General features: G+C 45.5%; 1 pseudogene; it reads right to left on the bottom strand.

The window, feature by feature from the left end:
- Positions 1 to 437: 437 nt before the first annotated feature.
- Positions 438 to 704, bottom strand: LOC129327562 (acyl-CoA-binding protein homolog; annotated as a pseudogene).
- Positions 705 to 13357: the final 12653 nt, after the last annotated feature.

Below are 13357 nucleotides of genomic sequence, written 5' to 3'. Positions count from 1 at the left end.
CGCATGTACATTCATGTAAAGCACATAGGCTCAAAACATATGTCCAAATGAATGTGCAAAGGCTGGGGCACAGCTTGCTACCATGACCTTGCCTTTCCCCTGTGGGCATTCATTTTACCCGCACTGAATGTATGAGAAGGGCTTGCGACGTCTAGTGAAATGGGCAGTGTTTGGAGAAAGTTTGGACTCGGGAGTGTGTGTGTGTGTGTGTGTGTGTGTGTGTGTGTGACAAAATTGAGGAAATACCTTCTCAGTTTCTCCAGCCAGTTTCTTTTTTTTATACTAAGTAAAAATTTAGTATAAACAAATGCGACCAGGTACAATTAGTAGCACTGAGTTACCGATGATGAAGTTCCATGTCAGACTGCAAAGTCAGTAGCACTCCTGCCTTATCACTATTTGTTAGCTTCTGAAGAGCGAATATATCTGGAGGAGCTCTAATTTCCATATTTCTGTATCAGCTCATTTGCTTTAGAAATGTAAGCCTTCATGGCATCTTCCTTTGACATACCTTTCTTAAGGTTACAAGCTTCCCATTTGGCTTTACCTTTCTAGTCTAGCATTCCTGGACACGCAATATTGATGTCTCCCACAGTAGATGGTTTGAAGAGCCCGTACAGCTCCAGCAGTTCATCCTCACTTGGTTTGGTCTTAATTTTTTTTGCCTTTATGGCTGCCTTGTCAAAATCAGCCTGTACAGTCATATTGACGAAGACTTGAAACGAAGCTAACCCTCGCTAAGAAAACTCTCCAGTTTTGCCCAGAAGAAGCATTTTTAAAGAAGTTAAAAATGCAGGCACATGTGCACACCTGCTCATAATACTGCTTTTTAAAAACAACTTAACGAGGCATTAGTACCATTGGCAATATGCTTGCCTGACCTTGTCAGATTTGCCGGGGAGGAGATGGCCATGCCCCAGATGTTCAGTATCATGGAAAAGAAGCAGTTGGGTAGCGGAGCTGTGCCTTTAAAATTATAGCTAACAGTGACCAGACAGACACTTTCACATAGGAAGAGAAAGTTAAAATGGGAATAAAGTCATTTCCAAAAGGCTACAACTTTATGGGAGGAAGTGTGGGTGGGAAAATGGGTGTGTGTGTTGCAACTGCATTTATTTCCTTCATACCTGTACACAATGCTAGAAGAGAGGCTCAAAAGTGCTTCAAATGGCACGAGTGTCGTCATTCTAAAGGAGGATAGGACACACCTTTCTTCCTGTAATGCTTCATCATATCACCTTTTAGTTCACTGCTGCTTTCTTTCAGACATGCATTTATATGCTGCCTTTCTATGAGGATATCTCAGGCACGTTACAATAGACATAGGCTGCTGCCATAAAATATCTGACCCAGTTGTTCCCAATTTGGGATGTAAATTAGTCCTTTCCTTCCCTAAAGGCTGCTACAAACCTTTCTTGGCTTTGTATCTTTGAAGGAATTATGATGTACCCTAAGCAATCCTGGGGAACTGTAGTTTGGTAAAGTGCTGAATCTGAGAATTCTGTAAGAGATCCCTAGTTTCCCTAAACGAATGACAATTCTCAGAATTTTCATGCAAGAGGGAATTACCATGAAATTAGTTTTAAGCCTGCAGAGGAGATATACACAAAGCCAGTCTCTAGCTTGAATTCCACCTATCTCTCTGGAGATGTTTCTCAGACTTTTTCACTCCTCAAGAAACTTACTCAGGAGGACTACATATTCTTATCCTTGGATTCTAGGCTTACCATTTGCCCTCCCAGGATGTGCAAACCCCTGCCCTTGACCCCAATCCCCTCCCTTCCCCAGAGATGCTATACAAATTTCCCCATGTCTCTATGGGAAATTCTTAGAGTGTCCCCTGGAAGTGATGTCACATCCTTCTCAAATTCCATCCTTCCTAGGCACTGTCCTCAAAATCTCCCAGCATTTCCTAAGGAGATTACAACCTTACTGGTTTCCCCGTCTACTGTTTTTATTTCATACTAGCTTGATACCCATGCTTCGCTATGGTATTTAACTTCTTTAAATCAAGTTATAATACTTACGGGTATGTAACATGGGGGGGGGGGGTTAGTTGGTTTTGTAGTATAATAGCATAGTACCCGAGCTTCACAAAGGTGTTTGAATAAAGCAAAGTATGCTGAGGGGATGAGGTGTGGAATGGTGTGAGCCCCAATCAGCCCACATATGCAAATGACCTTGAAAGGCTGGCCCAATCAGGGAAGAGTGGCCGAGCTGGCAGTGGATTGGGGGACAAGCAGGCAGCAGCCTGCCAGCCACACTCACAGGGAAGCTGTATCCCTTTTGGAAAACACATTTTACCCCTTTTTACCCCCTTAGGGAGCGAAGTTCTTAAAATCCCTTCTTAGTGGGTGTTTACATCATGAAAGGAATGCTCTCCCCAAATTTCATGTTTCTAGATCCAGGGGTTTGGGCTAAGAGTTGATGAATCAATCAGGACACTTGTCTTTATATATATAGATTAGCCTAACAGTCTGGAAGATAATGATAGTAAATGCTTGATCTACAAAAGACATTTAACTGTAATGCTTACATTAATAAACAGCAAAGCCATTTTGAGGCTTTTAAGACCAATTACATCAACTTTTGTGGAGCAACATTCAAGCGTTCACATTATTAAGCAACACAGAACACTTATCACTAGGCCTGTAATAGAAAAATGACAAATTAGTATGACGGAGGAATTATTTCCAACAGATGGCAACATCATGTTAGCTCTTGGAATATCTTTGCTCCTGCTGAGAATGTTCCCAAAATTGGGTGAATATTAAAAGACCATATTTCTGAAAGCATAGCTGAAAACTCCAGGAATCCACAATTATTTTTTTAAAAATTGGAGAGTTATGTCAAAATGCAAGAGGTCCTTGCATGCTGTTTTTATGCTTATCCTACTATATAAAAGGCTAAGCGTATTCAAGACAATTCACTTCCTACCCTGGTGTGCCATCAGAGGGTGGTGCTGTGGAGGGAAGCCCAGATGAGGCAGCCAGAACTCCAGAAAGCGTGTCACAGTAGGAAACCCAGGCGTGGAGCAGGTGGCAATGCCTGTCACCCACCTTCACCCAGCTGAGATCAGAAGCGGAGCAGGTGGCAATGCCTATCCCCCACCTTCACCCAGCTGGGATCAGAAGTGGAGCAGGTGGCAATGCCCACCCTTCGCCTTCACCCAGCTGGGTGAAGGTGCGGAGCAGGTGGCAATGCCTGCTCCCCATCTTCACTCAGCTCGAATCAGGAGCAAAGCAGGTAGCAATGCCCACTCCCTGCTTTGCCTGGGTGAGATCAGGAGTGGAGCAGGTGGCAATGTCCACACTCTGCCATCAGCCAGATGGGATCACAAGCAGAGCAGGTGGCAATACTCATTCTCCACCTTCACCCAGCTGGGATCAGGAGTAGAGCAGGTGGCAATGCCCACCCTTTGCCTTCACCCAGCTAGGATCAGGAGCAGAGCAGGTGGCAATGCTCGCCTTCCATCTTCACCCAGCTAGGATCAGGCGCAGAGCAGGTGGCAATGCCCGCTCCCTATCTTCACTCAGCTCGGATCAGGAGCAAAGCAGGTAGCAATGCCCACTCCCTGCTTCGCCCGGGTGAAATCAGGAGTGGAGCAGGTGGCAATGTCCACACTCTGCCATCACTCAGATGGGATCACGAGCAGAGCAGGTGACAATGCCTGCCCCCACCATCACCCAGCTGGGATCAGGAGTGAAGCAGGTGGTAATGCCTGCCTCCCTTCACCTGGCCAGGATCAGACACAGTGCAGGAGGAAATGCCTACTCCCTTTCACCCAGCAGGGATCAGGAGTGGAGCAGGTGGCAATGCCTGACCCCTTCATCCAGCCAGGATCAGGTGAGGAGAGGGTGACAATGCCCACCTTGTTCACCCAGCCGGGATCAGGAGCAGAGCATAAGGCAATGCCTGCCCCCCTTCACCCAGCTGGGATCAGGTGCAGAGCAGGAGGCAATGCCTGCCCCCATTCACATGGCCAGGAACAGGAGTGGAGCAGGTGGCAATGCCCGCTCCCCCTTCCCTCAATTGGGATCAAATGCAGAGGAGGTGGCCATTCCCACCCTCCCTGCCTTCATCTGGCCTGGATCAGTGATGGAGGGGGAGGGAATGCCCACCTGCCCACCCTCCCCTTTCTAGAGCCTGTTGTATGTTTTCCTACAATGGGCTTTGTTGCTAGTGTATTATAAAATGGATGCGCTAGCTGAATTGTTTCTTAACTCAGCAGGGAGGTGATGGTAGTTTGTGTTCAAGGTGAATAATTCAGATGATCACTCAGCATATGCACAATGAAAAAAGTTAGATTTCCGACATATTTGTAAAGAAAAACAAACAAATAGGAGTCTTAGGAGGACTAGCCCACTGGAATCTGTAACAGAAATCGCCTATCTTGGATGGATTTCTAAAATTGGTCTATTAATATAACCTGTGCCATATTTCTGAAGCAAGCTCATCCATAGAGTTTCATAGCAATCACCAATGTGATCCCAGGTATTCTCTGGTGTAGCTCAGCACTCTAACTCTGCTACACTATATTGGCTGGTCTGAACAAAGGACTTTCTAGAAACAGTAACCCTTTCCACAACAGTTAATTTTGGCGGTTCATTCCCAAAACTGCATCGATTTATTTGCAACCCTCCGTACCCTATTTTGTGCCATTAGTAGTGGGTCCAGGTTTTTTGCGGCTTTTTCCTGGGAGCACTTTTTCCCTGGCTTTTTAAAAAGCCGTTTTCCAGTCTGTGTTTTCCCCTGTGCATAATTTTTATGCTGGCATTTACAGTGCAATCCTAAACAGAGTTACAACAGTCTAAGCTCATGGGCTGTTAGTGTCCAGCCCTCTTCTGCCCCTCTCCTGCTCCCTGTCAGCCCTCTTCTTTGTGATTGGCCACTTTCATCTATCCAGCCATGCCCTCTTCCCTCCTTCCCACCCTTCCCCCTCCCCTCTTCCCTCTCCTCCTCCTCTTTTTTCTTTTTCTTTTTTCTCTAAATCCAGCATTGGATTGATGCGCCAATGGTTTGCTTTGCATCTGTGCAGAAGGTGCAGGATTCCCTATAGCTTTCATTACATTAATTGCTTTGATTTTTTCGTGTTTGTAAGGGTTGGAATAGAGGGAAGAACAGAGCCTGAATCAGCCAATCAGATAGACAAAGATGGAGCCAAGAGGGAGAAATTCCGGGAATAGTGACCCCTTCAGCATTTTAGTGATGCATTAATTTACCATGTGCAAAAAACCCCACCTGTGATGACAACAGCGCCAGCACTCTTTACTTCCTATTTATCTGAGTACAGAGCAGAATAAATAAAGCAACACCACACTACCATTACATGGAAAAAGCGCAGTGGTAATGTGGCGAAGCCGATTGCATTGGTTTTGGCTTGACTTCTTGAAAAATGAGGAGTACGTCTGGATTGCAGAAGGGGCTAATGTCAATGTAGGGAATGCTGCTGGCTATAAATATCTGGGAGTGGGGGGAGAAACTTAAAAGCTGATACTTTTAAATTTGCACTTGCTTTTTGCCAGTTTTGAAGGACTCTGAAGAATTTTATTTTTAATGCCTTCCAATGCTGCTCCCACCCTCCACGCCCCCGCCGCCCCTGTTTACCTGGCCAGCGGGGAGGGGGGGAGTGTGCCTCCCAGGGCACACTCCCACGCACTGCAGCGGTCTGATTCGGGCCAGATTTGGCCAGAATCTGGCACGATTTAGCCCCATGGGGAGCACAGGAGTGCTCCCAGGGCATCATGTGACCCACACAATGACATCACTTCCCAGAAGTGACAACACTGCATGAGCCAGGAGCACGCATGTGCAATGGGGGAAGCCATAAGGTAGGTGCCAGGCCTCCAACCTGGCAACCTTACCTTCCAAACTAAGTTCCCCTTTATTCTGTTTTAATTACAACTGTAACTTGGACTTTTAAGCTACTACCCATTCACATCACTGATTTTTGTTATGCTTGCCTATGATATTCAGATAATACTGGGGTTGTTTTTAAAAAGGAATTTTAACACAGCCTTCTTCAGAGGCCTATTGAACAGTAGGAAGACTGGTTGTTATTTAAATTTTCATAGTCCCTCTACCCTTTCCTAGAAGGAGAATGGGGCGCAGGATGGAAGGTTAGGATAGGAATAGCCTGTCGGCACTCCATCCTGTCACAGCACCCGAACTGTCATATCAATCAGTTTTCTGTTGATTGTATAAATCATGCAAATAAAGCATATCTGCATACTTTCGTTTGCATAATTTATCTTACTTCTTCTTGTAATGGAAATGAGCAGGGAGCTGTGCTGGGCCACTGTCACCAAACATCCTCATGTACTTGAAATTTTATCCAGCCCCTCTCTCTGGCTTCTTGAGATTTCACTAGACTGCCCACAGACTTCAAACCTGTCTTCATGGCCTTAACAGCTAGAAGCCTGCCTTTTAAAAGGAACTGGAGTTTCTGGATGTTTGGCGGCTTTACCTGCAGATCCAGCAACCGGGCATAGAGGCCAAATTTTGCATCCTGGCATTAGTATTCAGAGATCCACTGCCTCTGACTATGGAGGTTTCGTTTAGTCACCATAGCTAGCAGCCACTGATAGACCTACCCTCCATGATTCTGTCTAATCCCCTTTTAAAGCAGAAGCTACCACCTCTGGCAGTGAATTCCACTCACAAAGTACTATTTCTTGTTGTCCATCCTGAATCTCCTGCCTAACAACTTAATTGGATACTTTCAAGTATTTGGGGAGAGGGAGGAAATTTTCTCTCTTTCTACCCTTCAGTCATCTCTTTTCTAAACTGAAAAGTCCCAGACTCTCCATAGGAACTCGTGCTCCAACTCGTGAATCGTGTAGGTTGCCCTCTGCTGTAATCTTTCCAGCTCTGCAATGTCCTTTTCGAGACACAGTGACCACAACAGCACAAAGCATGCCAAATGAAACTGCACCATAGAAAGGTGGGCAGAAGAGATGTTACAAAGAGAGGCCAGTTTAAAACAATAGCCACCTTCACTCTCATAGCTTCCACCAATGAGAGCATTGTCTTTCTTCCCCAGTCCAGCCACTCACCTCTGGTGTGGGAAAGAGTAAATTTGCTGAGTGAGGGCCAAGCTACAAGTGACGAATGACACTTGAATGGCAAGTGTATTCCTCCGTGGGCCAAGCTACAAGTGACGAATTACCCTTGCCTGGCAAGTGAACAGACTCACGTGTATTCCTCCCTGTTCACTTGCCCTCCACTTGCGCTCCACTCGATCCACTTGCCATTCAAGTGTCATTTGTCACTTGTAGCTTGGCCCTGAGACCTCCCAATTATTGAGGGCTGTTACTGAGTTGAGGTGAGATGGACTAAATTACAGTGAACCGATTCTTCACTGGTTATTAATGTAAGAATTAAAGGCCTGAGGTCGTATAGCTCCTGCCAATGACTGAACTACTACAGAAATGCACTTGAATTAAACTTTAGATTAGTATGAACTAGATCCAATAGACACAGATTGTCTTTAGCAAGGAAACTGGCAGTAGACGCCAGCATCTCTCAACTTGGTTTGATAGTTTTCACATTCTAGCAGATTCCATAATGGTGACAAGCACTTGTGAGTCTGTTCCTTCCTTTTGTGAGAGATGTATAATTAACACAACATAGAGATCTTCACTGCTGTTCTTAAGACGTTTAAAGCAGGGCTCCTCCTAATGTTCTTTGGAAAGAAATTTCCCTGGAAAGCCCAAAGAGGATCCTCCACAAACCATTAGGATTTTAAAAGATCTTTCTTTTAGAGACAACCCTATAATGAGAAATACACGAGACTCACTTGAGTTTACACAAATCCTTTCTGCATATTTCCAGGCAGGCAAACTATATTAAATACTCTCATTTTTTCCCTTTAAGTATTGGAGCCCTGTTATTTGATATGGTTTCTGTCAAATAATGTGTTACATAACATTTTATTCCTTTTGCTTTCAACACAATTGATGTAGATTCAGGTTACTTTTCTTTCTTTTGAAGTCGTCACACTTTCCAAAGAACTCAGGAAATTTAAGACCTGAGTAATGTGTAATACAAAAGAGCCAGGAATCTTCCAAAAAGAATAGACAGGAAGGAAGGAAGGAAGGAAGGAAGGAAGGAAGGAAGGAAGGAAGGAAGGAAGGAAGGAAGGACAGCAAATGAAATGCCTATTACATTTCTTCCTCCTGATGGCTGGGCCCTGCTCATCACATTTCCAGCTTTGTCTCACTTCTGCTTCTTATAGCAAGGTGGCAGACAAGCTCAGTCTTCAACCAGAAAATGTAGAATAAAACAACACTGAGCCAAGCAACCCTTGGAGTCTTGGCAGCTCTGTGAGGCCCCTTTCCTCAGACTGGTCCACTACAACTTTGACAAAGTCACTGCAGCCTGGATTCAAACTGAGTGGATCCTGCAGAGCTGCCACTACCTCGGGGGATACTTGGCTCTGCCTGTTTCTGGTTCCTGCAGTAAGTTGAAGGGCCTGTCCACTCTTGAGCAAATATCTTCCTTCCTGTTTGAGAGTCACCGTTCCTATAACTTTCACAGATATGCAGAATAAGAAATTTGGGCAAGTCTGTACAATTCATAGGGATGCCAGTCCCCTGCTGGGGGTGGGGGATCCCCCACTCCCACCCTCCACCCCTGCTTTCCTGGCCCAATTCAACCAGATCTGGCCCAATTTGGGCCGCTGCAGCACATAGGAGCACTCCCGTGCTCCCCAGTGGCTGGATTCAGGCCAATTCAATTCTGATTTGGCTCAAATCAGGCCAGATTCGGGTCCAATTAGGGCCACTATGGAGCGCAGCAGTGCTCCCGTGCTCTGCAGCAGCCGGATTTGGGCTGGATTTGACCCCTTGTGGAGCGCAGGAGTGCTCCCACGGCAGCATGTGACCTGCACAATGATGTTACTTCCTGGAAAAGTACCTTAAAGGTAAGTGCTGGACCTCCAACTTACTGCCTGGGGGGTTGGGCGACCTAGCAACCCTAACAATTCATCATGCAAGAGTAAAAAGAGCCAACCAACTATGAATACAGGGGAAATATTTGAGAAAATTTAGCTTTATGTGATCCTCATTTACACATACTGCGTATGCCAGTGTTACATACCTGTGAATTATCCTTGTGTGTGGGCTCCTTAGAGTAATATGTCATGGCAACTACAAGCAGTAGCCCACATTGAGAAAGTGGGAGCAAATCCTCAGACTTGGAAATCTGGTGGTAGTCATAAAGAAAGGAAGCAGCATGTGGAGAGTTTTGCTTGCTATTGGTCACTTGATCTAGCTCCTTTTCCCAAGGAATTCAATGCAGCATCCGTGGTTCTTGCTTCCTCCATTTTATCCTCAGAACATTCCTCGTAAATCACCTAGCAAGTTTCATGGCAAAATGAAGATCTGAACCATGATCTCCGCTAGAACCCAGTCTCGTCACACCATGCTGACCTCTCCATAGACAAAGACGATAATTCTGAAATGCAAATTTTAGACACAGAACCCAGCACATCAGAGGATGACATCAGCAGGTACCCCAAGATGAAAAAGGCATTTTCAGGTTTTACAGATGCACGAGAACAATAACAACCACTAATGTGTACTGTTCCGTGGAGACCGCTTTGCTTAAATCAGCAAGGCCTTCGAAAAGTGCCGCCCTGCAAATGGGTGAGATCAACAGCTGCCTGAGTGTTCTCTGTGGTGGCTTCCACCTTGTGAAATAGCCTGCCTGACAAGGTGAGGAATGCTCCCCAGCTACTTATCATTTGGCAGAATGTGCAAAATGAAATTGTTCAATGTAAGAAGTGAAGGACTGTTATGTTGTCCCTCATCTTTGGTTTCAGAGGTGGAATATGAGAGAGTCAGAGCCAAACTACAAGTGACGAATGACACAGGTTGGACACTTGTCAGCTTCCCTCAAGTTTTGATGGGAAATGGAGGCAGCTTGGCGGAACGTTGGACAAGTGACAGTTGAAAAGTCCGTTGGACAGCAATTGGAGAGCCAAGCTGCAAGACCAGGATGCCTACATTTCCCATCAAAACTTGAGGGAAGCTGACAAGTGTCCAACCTGTGTCAGGCGTCACTTGTAGCTTGGCTCTCAGAGAGGGAAAGAGGTCAAGGGTTTGTCCATTCTTCCTTTCTCCTATCCTGAAGCTATCCCTTTGAAGTGTAGATTTGTTTTCTTAGGGACTTCCCTCCTTCTTGCACCACACCTTCCTCTCTTTATTCTTCCCCATCTTGCCACCATGGGTACAGGCCATGCCATCCTGCATCTCTCAGCATCCTAGACTAGATAGATAGAACAGAATGCTTTTTCCTATTCTTTCCTATCTTCAATGAAGTTCCTGCAATAAAAGGACTCACGTTTCTTTTCTAAAGCTTAAACCGGCTTCTGTGTGCACGTTTCTGTCTATGCACATACTCTCCAACTCAGGCACGCACACACACATGCTTTTGCTGCACATACTATGCTATACTGCTAAAATTCAAGAGGGCATTTTTATCAAGAGTTAAGGTTGTCATTTTAATTGTCTGTGAAAATGTTATGCAAGTCGTCTGCCCATTTTGCATTATTCATTGGACGTATTATATTGTCTTTTTTTGTTGTGTTTTCTAAGTGTGTGATCCAGTTTATTGCATATATTATACTGTTGTTATTTGTTTTCTAACTCTGCAACCCAGTTTCTTTGACAGTACTGAGTGGTCTTTATTACATCATGTTATGATTCTGTAATCCTCCAAAGGTGTCACTGAGGAAGACAGATAATAATTGAAATAAAATAAAAATAAAATAAACATGTTTGCTGAATACAGGCATCTGTTTTCCTCAGTATCTTGTTCTTCATTTGCCTACCAATTCAAGACTGCACAAAATTCCCATTAGAACTATACAAATATGGTTCAAGATAAACATTCTTGTGTAGGACTATACATTAGGAAATTAACAGTGCAATCCTAAACATAGTTCCTCCCAGGGCTTTTTTCTGGGAAAAGAGGTGGTGGAACTCAGTGGGTTGCCCTCGGAGAAAATGGTCACATGGCTGGTGGCAGAGGGCAATCTAAACTCCCCTCTGTCTGGAGATCAGGGGCGGGGCCACCAGCCACGTGATCATTTTCAAGAGGTTCCGGAACTCCATTCCACCGCGTTCCAGCTGAAAAAAAAGCCCTGGTTCCTCCACTAAACCCATGGATTTCAATTGGCTTAGATTGGAGTAACTTTGTTTAGGATTGCATGGTAAAGGTATGAAAGGTCCAGGGACTATCTTCCTTTCATTTGGTCATGAAAGACAGCACAAGACATAGGCGATCTGCTGCCCATTTGGGAAGAGGACTTCCAGTTAACCATTGCCTTGCATGTTAGGCCGTTTATACTGTATACTCTGCTGTTATTAATGCCATCCTTTTAAAACCTTTTTACATTTTCTGGGGCTTGGCAGAAACATAAAACCAAGAGCAGGCATCTGGCAGCTACTTGCAGCGGAGCTTCCCTGTTTTTGAATTCACACCCTAGTTGTGCCTCCACAGTCACCTGATTCTCTGGGATAAGTTCTATAAAGCACGTGGTAAACTGCTGAGGAGTGGGACTTACCTACTTAAGGCCTGAATGAATCTTCTCAAGAGCGTGATTTGGTATATATTTATTGCCTGCAAAACTCTCTGTTGGGCTAAGTTACTCACTTTGCTGTAATTCATTTAAAAGGAATTTGTCGGTTATTTTCCTTGATAAACCACTGGAACATCACTGAAATATCTAATTCTCAATGTGGCCAGATCTGTGGATACTTACATCCCTGAACTGTCAAGACAGATCTTTCTACAAACCTAATGCTACAAATCTAGTGCTCAATATGGCCCCATCTGTGGATACTTGAAGCCTGAGAGTTGGCTGATGAACAGACAAGATTGATCTGTCTACAGACCTGAGGGAAGCCCCAGATTTGCATGAAAACGGAAATCTTTTTGAAAATGGAGGCTTAACTAGGGTTCCCAGACTCCTATGCCCTCCTGGGGGGACAGGGCTTGTGTGCACGCGCTCCTCGAGAGGCGTAATGGTCCTAGCAAAGCATGGAGTCACACCCACTACTGGTGCAACATCATTTCAGGAAGTGACAGAGTTGCACCTCGCTGGGAGCAAGGCCAGTGCACGCTTTTCTGGTTGCCTGCCATGGTGGGTGATCTCCAGGGAATTTGCCATCTCTCACCAATTGCCAGTGATTGGTGGGCAATGGGGCAGACCCCAAGGAGATTGCCCACCACTGGCAGGCAATTGGGAAGCACAGGCTTAAACCGCCCCCAAATAATAAAAGCTACACCTGTAATGTTAAGAGACAGACTCAGCTGCCGTTATTGGAGTTGCTAACAACCACATGCCAGCCTCCAAGCCTTGGTTTCTGTCATTAAAGGCAAGGTGAAGGGGTAGTAGGACCATTTCCAGAGCTGTTTTGAGCTTTGATGGAGGACTTGTTTGGACCAAGCCCAGCAACAACCACCAGGTTACTTGCTACCACCTGACTGAAAGCAATGGCGTCTTTTGGGGGCCAAATCAATTTTGCCCCAAAGAGACACCGTCACTTCCAATATCAACCGGAAGTGACATCATTGGAGAGCCTCCCAAGTGTGTGCACACATGCATGCTTCAGATACATGAGATGTATGGATCAGAGCCCTCCATTAGCCACCCACCCTCCCATCACCCGCAAGGTAAGGGGCGGGGGGCTGGCAACCCTAGCCTGAGCCAAAATTTTGTTAGCCAAGAAATGGCCTAGGAAAGCTTGACACTCACCATGCAACTGCGGCTGGAACCAGAGTTTCCCCAGGGAAATGCTGCTAAGAGGAGGGAAGGAGGGAAAGCTGAAGATGGGGGGGCAGATAAAGGTAGGTTGGCTGGTGAGTGGAGAGAAGGAAGTAAGAAAAGGGGAAAGATTACCCAGGTTTTCAGGAAAGAGAGAGGGAACAGAAGTGGAGGGGAAAATGAGAGTCTTTGGGGGGGGGGGTCCCCAACTTGTAAATTAATTTAATTCTGAGCATGCTACCAGCTTAAATTCAGAGACTGGAGCCCTGTACAGACTGAAGCATTTTCCTCCAGACCTGAGGGGCTTTCCAGGATTGCAGAAAAATGTGAAAAGTTTTTTTTTCAATGGAAGTTAAAAAAAAAAAGATTCTCTTAAACACAGGCATACTGTCTGCACTTGCATAGACTGCATAAAAGAAGTCCCCAAGGAGGCTTGGTGCCTCCTTTTGCCCGGCCGGATGTAAAGACAGCTGGGTCAGAAATGGCATCATGCCACCAACATTGGTTGGGAAGGACAGATGAATGGGGGAGCAGAAGCTGCCACAGCCCTTCTGCTACATTAGCCAGGCAGATGCAGGAGATGGT

Source organism: Eublepharis macularius, chromosome 4 (genome assembly GCF_028583425.1).
Source record: "Eublepharis macularius isolate TG4126 chromosome 4, MPM_Emac_v1.0, whole genome shotgun sequence".
Classification (NCBI taxonomy): domain Eukaryota; kingdom Metazoa; phylum Chordata; class Lepidosauria; order Squamata; family Eublepharidae; genus Eublepharis; species Eublepharis macularius.
The sequence above is the reverse complement of the archived record's forward strand: the minus strand, read 5'-3'. Positions and strand labels throughout refer to the sequence as shown.